Source organism: Salvelinus fontinalis, chromosome 7, assembly GCF_029448725.1.
Source record: "Salvelinus fontinalis isolate EN_2023a chromosome 7, ASM2944872v1, whole genome shotgun sequence".
Classification (NCBI taxonomy): Eukaryota; Metazoa; Chordata; class Actinopteri; order Salmoniformes; family Salmonidae; genus Salvelinus; species Salvelinus fontinalis.
In genome coordinates, this window is record NC_074671.1 from 2,542,986 (window position 1) to 2,561,547 (window position 18,562).

An 18,562-nucleotide genomic window follows, 5' to 3' on the forward strand; every position below is an offset into this window, starting at 1 on the left:
GGACATTTTTATTATGATAAATCGTGTTTCTGTCGAAACATTTTAGTGGCTTAGGACGCCATGTTTTTTGACGTAGCTTCGCTTGGCGCAAACTGTATTGAAAAGTAAGGATAAATTAAAAAATGTAATAACGCAATTGTATTAAGAATTAAATTGTCTATCAATCCCTGTCCACCCTATATTTTTTAGTCACGTTTATGAGTATTTATGTATAAGAGTAGATCACTGTCTAAGTGGCGCAAGGACGTTTTCTTTACCAGCTTGTCTACATTTCACATTGTCTAACCATGATTTTGGTGGCTAAATATAAACATTTTCGATCAAACTGTATATGCATGTTGTAATGTGATGTTACAGGAGTGTCATCGGAAGAATTCTGAGAAGGTTAGTGAAAAAATTAATATCTTTTGGCGATGTTGACTTTTATCGCTCACTTTGGCTAGAATCAATGCTGGGCTGCTAATTGCTATGTGCTAAGCTAATATAACGATTTATTGTGTTTTCGCTGTAAGACACTTAGAAAATCTGAAATATTGTCTGTATTCACAGGATCTGTGTCTTTCGATTCGTGTATGCTGTGTATTTTTACGAAATGTTTGATGATTAGTAGTTAGGTAAACACGTTGCTCATTGTAATTATTCTAGTCCATTTGTGATGGTGGGTGCAATTGTAAACTATGCCATCTACCTGAAATATGCACTTTTTTCTAACAAAACCTATCCCATACCATAAATATGTTATCAGACTGTCATCTAATGAGTTTTTTTGTTGGTTAGGGGCTATAAATATCTTAGTTTAGCCGAATTGGTGATGGCTACTGGTGTTGGTGGACAAATAAAAGATGGTGGAATATGCTAATGTGTTTTTAGGTAATAGATGTACATCTTTACATATTGTGTCTTCCCTGTAAAACATTTTAAAAATCGGAAATGTTGACTGGATTCATAAGATCTGTGTCTTTCATTAGCTGTATTGGACTTTAATGTGTGAAAGTTAAATATTTTAAAAAAATATTTTTTTTGAATTTCGCGGCACTGGTTTTTCAGTGGGGGGGGGGGGGGGAGTGCCGCTAGCGGCACGCTGATCCTAGACAGGTTTAACTAACCTTCAGACGAGCTTCAAAGCCATACAACTCTCCTTCCGTGGCCTCCAACTGCTCTTAAATGCAAGTAAAACTAAATGCATGCTCTTCAACCGATCGCTGCCCGCATCTGCCCGCCCGTCCAGCATCCCTACTCTGGACGGCTCTGACTTAGAATATGTGGACAACTACAAATACCTGGGTGTCTGGTTAGACTGTAAACTCTCCTTCCAGACTCACATTAAACATCTCCAATCCAAAATTAAATCTAGAATCGGCTTCCTATTTCGCAACAAAGCATCCTTCACTCATGCTGCCAAACATACCCTCGTAAAACTGACTATCCTACCGATCCTTGACTTCGGCGATGTCATTTACAAAATAGCCTCCAAACCTCTACTCAACAAACTGGATGCAGTCTATCACAGTGCCATCCGTTTTGTCACCAAAGCCCCAAATACTACCCACCACTGCAACCTGTATGCTCTCGTTGGCTGGCCCTCGCTACATATTCCTTACCAAACTCACTGGCTCCAGGTCATCTATAAGTCTTTGCTAGGTAAAGCCCCGCCTTATCTCAGCTCACTGGTCACCATAGCAGCACCCACCCGTAGCACGCGCTCCAGCAGGTATATCTCACTGGTCATCCCCAAAGCCAATTCCTCCTTTGGCCGCCTTTCCTTCCAGTTCTCTGCTGCCAATGACTGGAACGAACTGCAAAAAATCACTGAAGCTGGAGACTCTTATCTCCCTCACTGTCTTTAAGCACCAGCTGTCAGAGCAGCTCACAGATCACTGCACCTGTACATAGCCCATCTGTAAATAGCCTATCCAACTACCTCATCCCCATCCTGTATTTATTTATTTATCTTGGTGTTTTTGCACCCCAGTATCTCTACTTGCACATTCATCTTCTGCACATCAATCACGCCAGTGTTTAATTGCTATATTGTAATTACTTCGCCACCATGGCCTATTTATGGCCTTACCTCCCTTATCTCACTTCACTTGCACTCACTGTATATAGATTTTTCTACTGTATTATTGACTGTACGTTTGTTTATTCCATGTGTAACTCTATGTTGTTGTTTGTGTCGAACTGCTTTGCTTTATTCTTGGCCAGGTCGCAGTTGTAAATGAGAACTTGTTCTCAACTTCACATGGGTACCTGGGACGGTAACGTCCCATCTGGCCAACATCCAGTGCAATTGCAAAATACTCAATTCAGATATTTAACATTCTTGAAAATATATGTGTTATGCATCAAAATAAAGCTTAACTTCTTGTTAATCCAGCCGCTATGTCATATTTCAAAAAGGCTTTACGCCGAAAGCAAACCATAAGATTATCTGAGGACAGTGATCAGCACACAAAACATTACGTACAGTTACCAGCCAAGTGAGAAATAGCAATAAAATGAATCACTTACCTTTGATGATCTTCGTATGGTTGCACTCGCAAGACTCCATGTTACACAATAAATGTTTGTTTTGTTCAATAAAGTCCCTCTTTATATCCAAAAACCTCCATTTTGTTGGCACGTTTTGTTCAGTAATCCAATGGTTCAAATGCGGTCACAAGAGGCAGACAAAAATTCCAAATAATATCCGTAAAGTTCGTAGAAACATGTCAAACGATGTTTAAAATCAATCCTCAGGTTGTTTTTAGCCTAAATAATCGATAATATTTCAACCGGACAATAACGTCGTCAATATAAAAGAAAAACAAGAAAGGCACTCTCTCGGTCGGGCGCAGCAAAGATCTCTGGGGACATCCCACTATCCACTCATTGAAACTGGTCATTCTCCCTAGTTTTTCAGAATAAAAGCCTGAAACAATGTCTAAAGACTGTTCACAACTAGTGGAAGCCATAGGGAACGGAATCTGGGTCCTATCCCTTTAAATAGTGGAATGGCTTTCATTGGAAAAACAGCCATTTCAAAGTAATGGCACTTCCTGGATGGACTTTCCTCAGGTTTTTGCCTGCCATTTCAGTTCTGTTATACTCACAGACATTATTTTAACAGTTTTAGAAACGTTGGAGTGTTTTCTATCCAAATCTACTACCTGTATGCATATCCTAGCTTCTGGGCCTGAGTAGCAGCCAGTTTACTTTGGGCACACGGGGTGAGGTTAAATAAAGGTAAAATAATAATAAATAAATGCAAATTATAAATTAGCATCAGGCTACATAGGGGTTTAGCTTCATTATAAATTAGCATCAGGCTACATATGGGTTTAGCTTCATTATAAATTAGCCTCAGGCTACATATGGGTTTCAACTTCAGTATAAATTAGCCTCAGGCTACATATGGGTTTAGCTTCAGTATAAATTAGCCTCAGGCTACATATGGGTTTAGCTTCAGTATAAATTAGCCTCAGGCTACATATGGGTTTAGCTTCAGTATAAATTAGCCTCAGGCTACATATGGGTTTAGCTTCATTATAAATTAGCCTCAGGCTACATATGGATTTCAACTTTAGTATAAATTAGCCTCAGGCTACATATGGGTTTAGCTTCATTATAAATAAGCCTCAGGTTACATATGGGTTTAGCTTCATTATAAATTAGCCTCAGGCTACATATGGGTTTAGCTTCATTATAAATTAGCTTCAGGCTACATATGGGTTTAGCTTCATTATACATTAGCTTCTGGCTACATATGGGTTTAGCTTCATTATACATTAGCTTCAGGCTACATATGGGTTTAGCTTCATTATAAATTAGCCTCAGGCTACATATGGGTTTAGCTTCATTATAAATTAGCCTCAGGCTACATATGGGTTTCAACTTCAGTATAAATTAGCCTCAGGCTACATATGGGTTTAGCTTCAGTATAAATTAGCCTCAGGCTACATATGGGTTTAGCTTCATTATAAATTAGCCTTAGGCTACATACGAGTTTAGCTCCATTATAAATTAGCCTCAGGCTACATATGGGTTTAGCTACATTATAAATTAGCCTCAGGCTACATATGGGTTTAGCTTCATTATAAAATGATGTGAAATAGTGTTGTTGAAAACAAATTATCTTCCTTCCTCGTGTGTGTTTTGTTGTGATGGTTGAGGTTTAAACTGTTGGTCTTTATATGTGATGGTTGTGGTTTAAACTGTGGGTCTTTATATGTGATGGTTGAGGTTTAAACTGTGGGTCTTTAGTGGAGGTAATCTAGTGACCGAGAGCCTGAAGGAATACTGTTACTGAATCTCTAAACAGCTACACATATATTTAGGTAAATTATATTTATTTGACTAATAACGTTTCATGAAAGAGTTGCAGTGGACTGTAATGAGAAGAACTGATGGTATGACTGCTTTTTCTACCGGCTTGGGATCAGTTGGCCCTCAAACCATCATGGTCACCTAATAATCCCCAGTTTACAATTGGCTCATTCATCCCCCTCCTCTCCCCTGTAACTATTCCCCAGGTCGTTGCTGCAAATGAGAACGTGTTCTCAGTCAACTTACCTGGTAAAATAACGGTAAAATAAATAAATAAAAAGTTTCAGAGTTTGCTTAATTAATTATTGTCAAACCATCCGAGAATATCATGGGCAACTTCCTAAATACGAAATGAATGTCTTTGTTTTGCCTAGATGTATTTTCTGGCTCTGAACCGGAGTTCCAGTCTGATTTCTGATGTCATCGTTCTACCGGGTTGACTGCGTGTGAGATTACGTTCTTCAGCCACAAGGTGGCATCACAACTTTACTGCGTGTGAGATTACGTTCTTCAGCCACTATGTGGCATCACAACTTTACTGCGTGTGAGATTACGTTCTTCAGCCACAAGGTGGCATCACAACTTTACTGCGTGTGAGATTACGTTCTTCAGCCACAAGGTGGCATCACAACTTTACTGCGTGTGAGATTACGTTCTTCAGCCACAAGGTGGCATCACAACTTTACTGCGTGTGAGATTATGTTCTTCAGCCACAAGGTGGCATCACAACTTTACTGCGTGTGAGATTACGTTCTTCAGCCACAAGGTGGCATCACAACTTTACTGCGTGTGAGATTACGTTCTTCAGCCACAAGGTGGCATCACAACTTTACTGCGTGTGAGATTATGTTCTTCAGCCACAAGGTGGCATCACAACTTTACTGCGTGTGAGATTACGTTCTTCAGCCACAAGGTGGCATCAGAACTTTACTGCGTGTGAGATTACGTTCTTCAGCCACCAGGTGGCATCACAACTTTACTGGGACCTTTTGAAACTAATGTCCTTCACTTTGTCCTTTCTAAATGCTGTGTACAGCTAATCACATAATCTACATTTATAACCTACAGTTATAACCTACAGTTATAACCTGGGCCCGTTTTCACAAAGCATCTCAGCGTAGGAGTGTTGGTCCAGTCCATATGTCCATACAATCGTATTCATTATGACCTAAAAGGACAAACCAATCCTAGATCAGCCATCCTGCTATGAGAACCTTTCTGAATGTGGGCCCCGAGCTTTTCCAATAGGACACAGCCGTTTCATCTCTTGCAGGTCAACCATACTCTCCCATGTTTACGAGTGGATTCTACAGGTCCTCTCCCATTCTGCCTGTCTGTATGGGTGGATTCTACAGGTCCTCTCTCATTCTGCCTGTCTTTATGGGTGGAGGCTACAGTTCCTCTCCCATTCTGCCTGTCTGTATGGGTGGATTCTACAGTTCCTCTCCCATTCTGCCTGTCTGTATGGGTGGATTCTACAGTTCCTCTCCCATTCTGTCTGTCTGTATGGGTGGATGTTACAGTACCTCTCTCATTCTGACTGTCTGTATGGGTGGATTCTAAAGTTCCTCTCTCATTCTGTCTGTCTGTATGGGTGGATGTTACAGTACCTCTCCCATTCTGTCTGTCTGTATGGGTGGATTCTACAGTACCTCTCCCATTCTGTCTGTCTGTATGGGTGGATGTTACAGTACCTCTCCCATTCTGCCTGTCTTTATGGGTGGATTCTACAGTTCCTCTCCCATTCTGCCTGTCTGTATGGGTGGATTCTACAGGTCCTCTCTCATTCTGCCTGTCTTTATGGGTGGATTCTACAGGTCCTCTCCCATTGTGCCTGTCTGTATCGGTGGATTCTACAGGTCCTCTCTCATTCTGCCTGTCTTTATGGGTGGATTCTACAGGTCCTCTCCCATTCTGCCTGTCTGTATGGGTGGATTCTACAGGTCCTCTCTCATTCTGCCTGTCTGTATGGGTGGATTCTACAGGTCCTCTCCCATTCTGCCTGTCTGTATGGGTGGAGGCTACAGTTCCTCTCCCATTCTGCCTGTCTGTATCGGTGGATTCTACAGGTCCTCCCCCATTCTGCCTGTCTGTATGGGTGGAGGCTACAGTTCCTCTCTCATTCTGTCTGTCTGTATCGGTGGATTCTACAGGTCCTCTCCCATTCTGCCTGTCTGTATGGGTGGAGGCTACAGTGCCTCTCTCATTCTGTCTGTCTGTATGGGTGGATTCTACAGGTCCTCTCTCATTCTGCCTGTCTTTATGGGTGGATTCTACAGTTTCTCTCTCATTCTGCCTGTCTGTATGGGTGGAGGCTACAGTACCTCTCTCATTCTACCTGTCTGTATGGGTGGATTTTACAGTTCCTCTCCCATTCTGCCTGTCTGTATGGGTGGATTCTACAGGTCCTCTCCCATTCTGTCTGTCTGTATGGGTGGATGCTACAGTTCCTCTCTCATTCTGCCTGTCTTTATGGGTGGAGGCTACAGTACCTCTCTCATTCTGACTGTCTGTATGGGTGGATTCTACAGTTCTTCTCCCACTCTGCCTGTCTGTATGGGTGGAAGCTACAGTACCTCTCCCATTCTGCCTGTCTGTATGGGTGGATTCTACAGTTCCTCTCCCATTCTGCCTGTCTGTATCGGTGGATTCTACAGTACCTCTCCCATTCTGCCTGTCTGTCTGGGTGGATTCTACAGTTCCTCTCCCATTCTGTCTGTCTGTCTGGGTGGATTCTACAGTTCCTCTCCCATTCTGCCTGTCTGTATGGGTGGATTCTACAGTTCCTCTCTCATTCTGCCTGTCTGTATGGGTGGATTCTACAGTACCTCTCTCATTCTGCCTGTCTGTATGGGTGGATTCTACAGTTCCTCTCCCATTCTGTCTGTCTGTATGGGTGGAGGCTACAATTCCTCTCCCATTCTGTCTGTCTGTATGGGTGGAGGCTACAGTTCCTCTCCCATTCTGTCTGTCTGTATGGGTGGAGGCTACAGTTCCTCTCCCATTCTGCCTGTCTGTCTGGGTGGAGGCTACAGTACCTCTCCCATTCTGCCTGTCTGTATGGGTGGAGGCTACAGTTCCTCTCCCATTCTGTCTGTCTGTATGGGTGGAGGCTACAGTACCTCTCCCATTCTGCCTGTCTTTATGGGTGGAGGCTACAGTACCTCTCCCATTCTGCCTGTCTGTATGGGTGGATTCTACAGTTCCTCTCCCATTCTGCCTGTCTTTATGGGTGGATTCTACAGGTCCTCTCCCATTCTGCCTGTCTGTATGGGTGGATTCTACAGGTCCTCTCCCATTCTGCCTGTCTGTATCGGTGGATTCTACAGGTCCTCTCTCATTCTGCCTGTCTTTATGGGTGGATTCTACAGTTTCTCTCTCATTCTGCCTGTCTGTATGGGTGGAGGCTACAGTACCTCTCTCATTCTACCTGTCTGTATGGGTGGATTTTACAGTTCCTCTCCCATTCTGCCTGTCTGTATGGGTGGATTCTACAGGTCCTCTCCCATTCTGTCTGTCTGTATGGGTGGATGCTACAGTTCCTCTCTCATTCTGCCTGTCTTTATGGGTGGATGCTACAGGTCCTCTCCCATTCTGCCTGTCTTTATGGGTGGAGGCTACAGTACCTCTCCCATTCTGCCTGTCTGTATGGGTGGATTCTACAGTTCCTCTCCCATTCTGCCTGTCTTTATGGGTGGATTCTACAGGTCCTCTCCCATTCTGCCTGTCTGTATGGGTGGATTCTACAGGTCCTCCCCCATTCTGCCTGTCTTTATGGGTGGATTCTACAGGTCCTCTCCCATTCTGCCTGTCTGTATGGGTGGATTCTACAGTACCTCTCCCATTCTGCCTGTCTTTATGGGTGGATTCTACTGGGCCTCTCCCATTCTGCCTGTCTTTATGGGTGGATGTTACAGTACCTCTCTCATTCTGCCTGTCTGTATGGGTGGATTCTACAGTACCTCTCCCATTCTGCCTGTCTGTATGGGTGGATTCTACAGTTCCTCTCCCATTCTGCCTGTCTGTATGGGTGGAAGCTACAGTACCTCTCCCATTCTGCCTGTCTGTATGGGTGGAGGCTACAGTACCTCTCCCATTCTGCCTGTCTGTATGGGTGGAGGCTACAGTACCTCTCCCATTCTGCCTGTCTTTATGGGTGGAGGCTACAGTACCTCTCTCATTCTGACTGTCTGTATGGGTGGATTCTACAGTTCCTCTCCCATTCTGCCTGTCTGTATGGGTGGAAGCTACAGTACCTCACCCATTCTGCCTGTCTGTATGGGTGGATTCTACAGGTCCTCTCCCATTCTACCTGTCTGTATGGGTGGATTTTACAGTTCCTCTCCCATTCTGCCTGTCTGTATGGGTGGATTCTACAGGTCCTCTCCCATTCTGTCTCTCTGTATGGGTGGATGCTACAGTTCCTCTCTCATTCTGCCTGTCTTTATGGGTGGATGCTACAGGTCCTCTCCCATTCTGCCTGTCTTTATGGGTGGAGGCTACAGTACCTCTCCCATTCTGCCTGTCTGTATGGGTGGATTCTACAGTTCCTCTCCCATTCTGCCTGTCTTTATGGGTGGATTCTACAGGTCCTCTCCCATTCTGCCTGTCTGTATGGGTGGATTCTACAGTACCTCTCCCATTCTGCCTGTCTGTCTGGGTGGATTCTACAGTTCCTCTCCCATTCTGTCTGTCTGTCTGGGTGGATTCTACAGTTCCTCTCCCATTCTGCCTGTCTGTATGGGTGGATTCTACAGTTCCTCTCTCATTCTGCCTGTCTGTATGGGTGGATTCTACAGTACCTCTCCCATTCTGCCTGTCTGTCTGGGTGGATTCTACAGTTCCTCTCCCATTCTGTCTGTCTGTATGGGTGGAGGCTACAGTTCCTCTCCCATTCTGCCTGTCTGTCTGGGTGGAGGCTACAGTACCTCTCCCATTCTGCCTGTCTGTATGGGTGGAGGCTACAGTTCCTCTCCCATTCTGTCTGTCTGTATGGGTGGAGGCTACAGTACCTCTCCCATTCTGCCTGTCCCTATGGGTGGAGGCTACAGTACCTCTCCCATTCTGCCTGTCTGTATGGGTGGATTCTACAGTTCCTCTCCCATTCTGCCTGTCTTTATGGGTGGATTCTACAGGTCCTCTCCCATTCTGCCTGTCTGTATGGGTGGATTCTACAGGTCCTCTCCCATTCTGCCTGTCTGTATCGGTGGATTCTACAGGTCCTCTCTCATTCTGCCTGTCTTTATGGGTGGATTCTACAGTTTCTCTCTCATTCTGCCTGTCTGTATGGGTGGAGGCTACAGTACCTCTCTCATTCTACCTGTCTGTATGGGTGGATTTTACAGTTCCTCTCCCATTCTGCCTGTCTGTATGGGTGGATTCTACAGGTCCTCTCCCATTCTGTCTGTCTGTATGGGTGGATGCTACAGTTCCTCTCTCATTCTGCCTGTCTTTATGGGTGGATGCTACAGGTCCTCTCCCATTCTGCCTGTCTTTATGGGTGGAGGCTACAGTACCTCTCCCATTCTGCCTGTCTGTATGGGTGGATTCTACAGTTCCTCTCCCATTCTGCCTGTCTTTATGGGTGGATTCTACAGGTCCTCTCCCATTCTGCCTGTCTGTATGGGTGGATTCTACAGGTCCTCCCCCATTCTGCCTGTCTGTATGGGTGGATTCTACAGGTCCTCTCCCATTCTGCCTGTCTGTATGGGTGGATTCTACAGTACCTCTCCCATTCTGCCTGTCTTTATGGGTGGATTCTACAGGTCCTCTCCCATTCTGCCTGTCTTTATGGGTGGATGTTACAGTACCTCTCTCATTCTGCCTGTCTGTATGGGTGGATTCTACAGTACCTCTCCCATTCTGCCTGTCTGTACGGGTGGATTCTACAGTTCCTTTCCCATTCTGCCTGTCTGTATGGGTGGAAGCTACAGTACCTCTCCCATTCTGCCTGTCTGTATGGGTGGAGGCTACAGTACCTCTCCCATTCTGCCTGTCTGTATGGGTGGAGGCTACAGTACCTCTCCCATTCTGCCTGTCTTTATGGGTGGAGGCTACAGTACCTCTCTCATTCTGACTGTCTGTATGGGTGGATTCTACAGTTCCTCTCCCATTCTGCCTGTCTGTATGGGTGGATTCTACAGTACCTCACCCATTCTGCCTGTCTGTATGGGTGGATTCTACAGTTCCTCTCCCATTCTACCTGTCTGTATGGGTGGATTTTACAGTTCCTCTCCCATTCTGCCTGTCTGTATGGGTGGATTCTACAGGTCCTCTCCCATTCTGTCTCTCTGTATGGGTGGATGCTACAGTTCCTCTCTCATTCTGCCTGTCTTTATGGGTGGATGCTACAGGTCCTCTCCCATTCTGCCTGTCTTTATGGGTGGAGGCTACAGTACCTCTCCCATTCTGCCTGTCTGTATGGTTGGATTCTACAGGTCCTCTCCCATTCTGCCTGTCTTTATGGGTGGATTCTACAGTTCCTCTCTCATTCTGTCTGTCTGTATCGGTGGATTCTACAGGTCCTCTCCCATTCTGCCTGTCTGTATGGGTGGAGGCTACAGTGCCTCTCTCATTCTGTCTGTCTGTATGGGTGGATTCTACAGGTCCTCTCTCATTCTGCCTGTCTTTATGGGTGGATTCTACAGTTTCTCTCTCATTCTGCCTGTCTGTATGGGTGGAGGCTACAGTACCTCTCTCATTCTACCTGTCTGTATGGGTGGATTTTACAGTTCCTCTCCCATTCTGCCTGTCTGTATGGGTGGATTCTACAGGTCCTCTCCCATTCTGCCTGTCTGTATGGGTGGATTCTACAGTACCTCTCCCATTCTGCCTGTCTTTATGGGTGGATTCTACAGGTCCTCTCCCATTCTGCCTGTCTTTATGGGTGGATGTTACAGTACCTCTCTCATTCTGCCTGTCTGTATGGGTGGATTCTACAGTACCTCTCCCATTCTGCCTGTCTGTACGGGTGGATTCTACAGTTCCTTTCCCATTCTGCCTGTCTGTATGGGTGGAAGCTACAGTACCTCTCCCATTCTGCCTGTCTGTATGGGTGGAGGCTACAGTACCTCTCCCATTCTGCCTGTCTGTATGGGTGGAGGCTACAGTACCTCTCCCATTCTGCCTGTCTTTATGGGTGGAGGCTACAGTACCTCTCTCATTCTGACTGTCTGTATGGGTGGATTCTACAGTTCCTCTCCCATTCTGCCTGTCTGTATGGGTGGATTCTACAGTACCTCACCCATTCTGCCTGTCTGTATGGGTGGATTCTACAGTTCCTCTCCCATTCTACCTGTCTGTATGGGTGGATTTTACAGTTCCTCTCCCATTCTGCCTGTCTGTATGGGTGGATTCTACAGGTCCTCTCCCATTCTGTCTCTCTGTATGGGTGGATGCTACAGTTCCTCTCTCATTCTGCCTGTCTTTATGGGTGGATGCTACAGGTCCTCTCCCATTCTGCCTGTCTTTATGGGTGGAGGCTACAGTACCTCTCCCATTCTGCCTGTCTGTATGGTTGGATTCTACAGGTCCTCTCCCATTCTGCCTGTCTTTATGGGTGGATTCTACAGTTCCTCTCTCATTCTGTCTGTCTGTATCGGTGGATTCTACAGGTCCTCTCCCATTCTGCCTGTCTGTATGGGTGGAGGCTACAGTGCCTCTCTCATTCTGTCTGTCTGTATGGGTGGATTCTACAGGTCCTCTCTCATTCTGCCTGTCTTTATGGGTGGATTCTACAGTTTCTCTCTCATTCTGCCTGTCTGTATGGGTGGAGGCTACAGTACCTCTCTCATTCTACCTGTCTGTATGGGTGGATTTTACAGTTCCTCTCCCATTCTGCCTGTCTGTATGGGTGGATTCTACAGGTCCTCTCCCATTCTGTCTGTCTGTATGGGTGGATGCTACAGTTCCTCTCTCATTCTGCCTGTCTTTATGGGTGGAGGCTACAGTACCTCTCTCATTCTGACTGTCTGTATGGGTGGATTCTACAGTTCTTCTCCCACTCTGCCTGTCTGTATGGGTGGAAGCTACAGTACCTCTCCCATTCTGCCTGTCTGTATGGGTGGATTCTACAGTTCCTCTCCCATTCTGCCTGTCTGTATGGGTGGATTCTACAGTACCTCTCCCATTCTGCCTGTCTGTCTGGGTGGATTCTACAGTTCCTCTCCCATTCTGTCTGTCTGTCTGGGTGGATTCTACAGTTCCTCTCCCATTCTGCCTGTCTGTATGGGTGGATTCTACAGTTCCTCTCTCATTCTGCCTGTCTGTATGGGTGGATTCTACAGTACCTCTCTCATTCTGCCTGTCTGTATGGGTGGATTCTACAGTTCCTCTCCCATTCTGTCTGTCTGTATGGGTGGAGGCTACAATTCCTCTCCCATTCTGTCTGTCTGTATGGGTGGAGGCTACAGTTCCTCTCCCATTCTGTCTGTCTGTATGGGTGGAGGCTACAGTTCCTCTCCCATTCTGCCTGTCTGTCTGGGTGGAGGCTACAGTACCTCTCCCATTCTGCCTGTCTGTATGGGTGGAGGCTACAGTTCCTCTCCCATTCTGTCTGTCTGTATGGGTGGAGGCTACAGTACCTCTCCCATTCTGCCTGTCTTTATGGGTGGAGGCTACAGTACCTCTCCCATTCTGCCTGTCTGTATGGGTGGATTCTACAGTTCCTCTCCCATTCTGCCTGTCTTTATGGGTGGATTCTACAGGTCCTCTCCCATTCTGCCTGTCTGTATGGGTGGATTCTACAGGTCCTCTCCCATTCTGCCTGTCTGTATCGGTGGATTCTACAGGTCCTCTCTCATTCTGCCTGTCTTTATGGGTGGATTCTACAGTTTCTCTCTCATTCTGCCTGTCTGTATGGGTGGAGGCTACAGTACCTCTCTCATTCTACCTGTCTGTATGGGTGGATTTTACAGTTCCTCTCCCATTCTGCCTGTCTGTATGGGTGGATTCTACAGGTCCTCTCCCATTCTGTCTGTCTGTATGGGTGGATGCTACAGTTCCTCTCTCATTCTGCCTGTCTTTATGGGTGGATGCTACAGGTCCTCTCCCATTCTGCCTGTCTTTATGGGTGGAGGCTACAGTACCTCTCCCATTCTGCCTGTCTGTATGGGTGGATTCTACAGTTCCTCTCCCATTCTGCCTGTCTTTATGGGTGGATTCTACAGGTCCTCTCCCATTCTGCCTGTCTGTATGGGTGGATTCTACAGGTCCTCCCCCATTCTGCCTGTCTTTATGGGTGGATTCTACAGGTCCTCTCCCATTCTGCCTGTCTGTATGGGTGGATTCTACAGTACCTCTCCCATTCTGCCTGTCTTTATGGGTGGATTCTACAGGGCCTTCCCATTCTGCCTGTCTTTATGGGTGGATGTTACAGTACCTCTCTCATTCTGCCTGTCTGTATGGGTGGATTCTACAGTACCTCTCCCATTCTGCCTGTCTGTATGGGTGGATTCTACAGTTCCTCTCCCATTCTGCCTGTCTGTATGGGTGGAAGCTACAGTACCTCTCCCATTCTGCCTGTCTGTATGGGTGGAGGCTACAGTACCTCTCCCATTCTGCCTGTCTGTATGGGTGGAGGCTACAGTACCTCTCCCATTCTGCCTGTCTTTATGGGTGGAGGCTACAGTACCTCTCTCATTCTGACTGTCTGTATGGGTGGATTCTACAGTTCCTCTCCCATTCTGCCTGTCTGTATGGGTGGAAGCTACAGTACCTCACCCATTCTGCCTGTCTGTATGGGTGGATTCTACAGGTCCTCTCCCATTCTACCTGTCTGTATGGGTGGATTTTACAGTTCCTCTCCCATTCTGCCTGTCTGTATGGGTGGATTCTACAGGTCCTCTCCCATTCTGTCTCTCTGTATGGGTGGATGCTACAGTTCCTCTCTCATTCTGCCTGTCTTTATGGGTGGATGCTACAGGTCCTCTCCCATTCTGCCTGTCTTTATGGGTGGAGGCTACAGTACCTCTCCCATTCTGCCTGTCTGTATGGGTGGATTCTACAGGTCCTCTCCCATTCTGCCTGTCTTTATGGGTGGATTCTACAGGTCCTCTCCCATTCTGCCTGTCTGTATGGGTGGATTCTACAGTACCTCTCCCATTCTGCCTGTCTGTCTGGGTGGATTCTACAGTTCCTCTCCCATTCTGTCTGTCTGTCTGGGTGGATTCTACAGTTCCTCTCCCATTCTGCCTGTCTGTATGGGTGGATTCTACAGTTCCTCTCTCATTCTGCCTGTCTGTATGGGTGGATTCTACAGTACCTCTCCCATTCTGCCTGTCTGTCTGGGTGGATTCTACAGTTCCTCTCCCATTCTGTCTGTCTGTATGGGTGGAGGCTACAGTTCCTCTCCCATTCTGCCTGTCTGTCTGGGTGGAGGCTACAGTACCTCTCCCATTCTGCCTGTCTGTATGGGTGGAGGCTACAGTTCCTCTCCCATTCTGTCTGTCTGTATGGGTGGAGGCTACAGTACCTCTCCCATTCTGCCTGTCCCTATGGGTGGAGGCTACAGTACCTCTCCCATTCTGCCTGTCTGTATGGGTGGATTCTACAGTTCCTCTCCCATTCTGCCTGTCTTTATGGGTGGATTCTACAGGTCCTCTCCCATTCTGCCTGTCTGTATGGGTGGATTCTACAGGTCCTCTCCCATTCTGCCTGTCTGTATCGGTGGATTCTACAGGTCCTCTCTCATTCTGCCTGTCTTTATGGGTGGATTCTACAGTTTCTCTCTCATTCTGCCTGTCTGTATGGGTGGAGGCTACAGTACCTCTCTCATTCTACCTGTCTGTATGGGTGGATTTTACAGTTCCTCTCCCATTCTGCCTGTCTGTATGGGTGGATTCTACAGGTCCTCTCCCATTCTGTCTGTCTGTATGGGTGGATGCTACAGTTCCTCTCTCATTCTGCCTGTCTTTATGGGTGGATGCTACAGGTCCTCTCCCATTCTGCCTGTCTTTATGGGTGGAGGCTACAGTACCTCTCCCATTCTGCCTGTCTGTATGGGTGGATTCTACAGTTCCTCTCCCATTCTGCCTGTCTTTATGGGTGGATTCTACAGGTCCTCTCCCATTCTGCCTGTCTGTATGGGTGGATTCTACAGGTCCTCCCCCATTCTGCCTGTCTTTATGGGTGGATTCTACAGGTCCTCTCCCATTCTGCCTGTCTGTATGGGTGGATTCTACAGTACCTCTCCCATTCTGCCTGTCTTTATGGGTGGATTCTACAGGTCCTCTCCCATTCTGCCTGTCTTTATGGGTGGATGTTACAGTACCTCTCTCATTCTGCCTGTCTGTATGGGTGGATTCTACAGTACCTCTCCCATTCTGCCTGTCTGTACGGGTGGATTCTACAGTTCCTTTCCCATTCTGCCTGTCTGTATGGGTGGAAGCTACAGTACCTCTCCCATTCTGCCTGTCTGTATGGGTGGAGGCTACAGTACCTCTCCCATTCTGCCTGTCTGTATGGGTGGAGGCTACAGTACCTCTCCCATTCTGCCTGTCTTTATGGGTGGAGGCTACAGTACCTCTCTCATTCTGACTGTCTGTATGGGTGGATTCTACAGTTCCTCTCCCATTCTGCCTGTCTGTATGGGTGGATTCTACAGTACCTCACCCATTCTGCCTGTCTGTATGGGTGGATTCTACAGTTCCTCTCCCATTCTACCTGTCTGTATGGGTGGATTTTACAGTTCCTCTCCCATTCTGCCTGTCTGTATGGGTGGATTCTACAGGTCCTCTCCCATTCTGTCTCTCTGTATGGGTGGATGCTACAGTTCCTCTCTCATTCTGCCTGTCTTTATGGGTGGATGCTACAGGTCCTCTCCCATTCTGCCTGTCTTTATGGGTGGAGGCTACAGTACCTCTCCCATTCTGCCTGTCTGTATGGTTGGATTCTACAGGTCCTCTCCCATTCTGCCTGTCTTTATGGGTGGATTCTACAGGTCCTCTCCCATTCTGCCTGTCTGTATGGGTGGATTCTACAGTACCTCTCCCATTCTGACTGTCTGTATGGGTGGATGCTACAGTACCTCTCCCATTCTGCCTGTCTTTATGGGTGGAGGCTACAGTACCTCTCTCATTCTGACTGTCTGTATGGGTGGATTCTACAGTTCCTCTCCCATTCTGCCTGTCTGTATGGGTGGAAGCTACAGTACCTCTCCCATTCTGCCTGTCTGTATGGGTGGATTCTACAGTTCCTCTCCCATTCTGCCTGTCTGTATGGGTGGATTCTACAGTACCTCTCCTATTCTGCCTGTCTGTCTGGGTGGATTCTACAGTTCCTCTCCCATTCTGTCTGTCTGTCTGGGTGGATTCTACAGTTCCTCTCCCATTCTGCCTGTCTGTATGGGTGGATTCTACAGTTCCTCTCTCATTCTGCCTGTCTGTATGGGTGGATTCTACAGTACCTCTCCCATTCTGCCTGTCTGTCTGGGTGGATTCTACAGTTCCTCTCCCATTCTGTCTGTCTGTATGGGTGGAGGCTACAGTTCCTCTCCCATTCTGCCTGTCTGTATGGGTGGATTCTACAGTTCCTCTCTCATTCTGCCTGTCTGTATGGGTGGATTCTACAGTACCTCTCCCATTCTGCCTGTCTGTCTGGGTGGATTCTACAGTTCCTCTCCCATTCTGTCTGTCTGTATGGGTGGAGGCTACAGGTCCTCTCCCATTCTGCCTGTCTGTATGGGTGGATTCTACAGTTCCTCTCCCATTCTGCCTGTCTGTATGGGTGGATTCTACAGTTCCTCTCCCATTCTGTCTGTCTGTATGGGTGGATTCTACAGTTCCTCTCCCATTCTGTCTGTCTGTATGGGTGGAGGCTACAGTTCCTCTCCCATTCTGCCTGTCTGTCTGGGTGGAGGCTACAGTACCTCTCCCATTCTGCCTGTCTTTATGGGTGGAGGCTACAGTTCCTCTCCCATTCTGCCTGTCTTTATGGGTGGATTCTACAGGTCCTCTCCCATTCTGCCTGTCTGTATGGGTGGATATATCCTTCAGAAACAGCCCTGCTGCATTAATTGGCCAATCAGCAGTTTAATTAATAACAAATCATTTCTCCCCCCCCATTACTGTTTTGGGTAAAAAGCTAAGGGATGGGTCTGGATGTAATGTAACCACTCTCACATTCGTAGACAGAGCTATACTGTAGATGCAAGCTATATTCTTCAAGAATCAATGGGTACACGCCATTCATTTGTAAGACCTGAAAAAGTATATAGCCACCGCAGATTTCCCCTTTTAAAGCTACAGTAACGCTACGAGCATATGAGGTGCAGCTGTGGATTGTTGCGCTGTCACTAGAGGATGTAGGGAGCCAAGAGAAACAGAGTAAGGACATTTCTCTGAGACAGAGTTTCCTCCAACAGACCTGTTGTTGCCATAAAGCAACACCGATATCCGGGTTTGGATTTATAAGGGTTTTTACTTTTCAGTAATGATTTTACCAGCGGAGGTGCTGAAATTTGAAATCATTTCCTTGTTTTTTGTTTTTGAAGGAACAAACGTTTGGAAAACTGTGTAAGCAGAATAAATTCAGAACTCAAAAATGACATCCCTACTATATAATTGAGATAATATTAAAAATCCCACTGGCGTTCTCATTCTCTTTCACCGGAAATTTCCACAAGTGAAAAAAAAATCCTCTGTTCTGAAACTCCAGCTGCTGTCAGTCAGACATCCACATTCAGTCACCTTCATAATTATTGGCACCTTTGAGAAAGATGAGCAAAAATATACAGTTTACAATACAAAATACCGAGCTATACTGTTCACTGAAAAAGGGAAATTATATGTCACGCCCTGGCCTTAGTATTCTTTGTTTTCTTTATTATTTTAGTCAGGTCAGGGTGTGACATGGGGAATGTTTGTGTTTTGTCTCGTTTTTGGTGGTTATATGGAAAAGGGGGTGTTGGGTTTAGTTTATGGGTTTGTGTCTTTTTTACATGCTGCGCCTTGGTCCTCTCTCTCTCCCATGGTCAATCGTGACAGAATGACCCGAACATTCAGGACCAAGCAGCGTGAAATGAGGGAGCCAGAGCCCGTTGTGCAGATACTGGAGGTGAGCAATGGGAAGGATATAGAGACTGTTAAGGATTTATTGAGGAGTTTGGAGGAGAGTGAAAAGAGGGAGCTGCTGTGTTGGTGCGTGAGGCACGACATCCACCCGACAGAGCGTGTGCGGGATGTGATGTTACCTGAGTCAGCTCTTCATGCTCGTCCTGAGTTGCGTGCTAACCGTCTGGGAATGACAGTTCCACGAACCA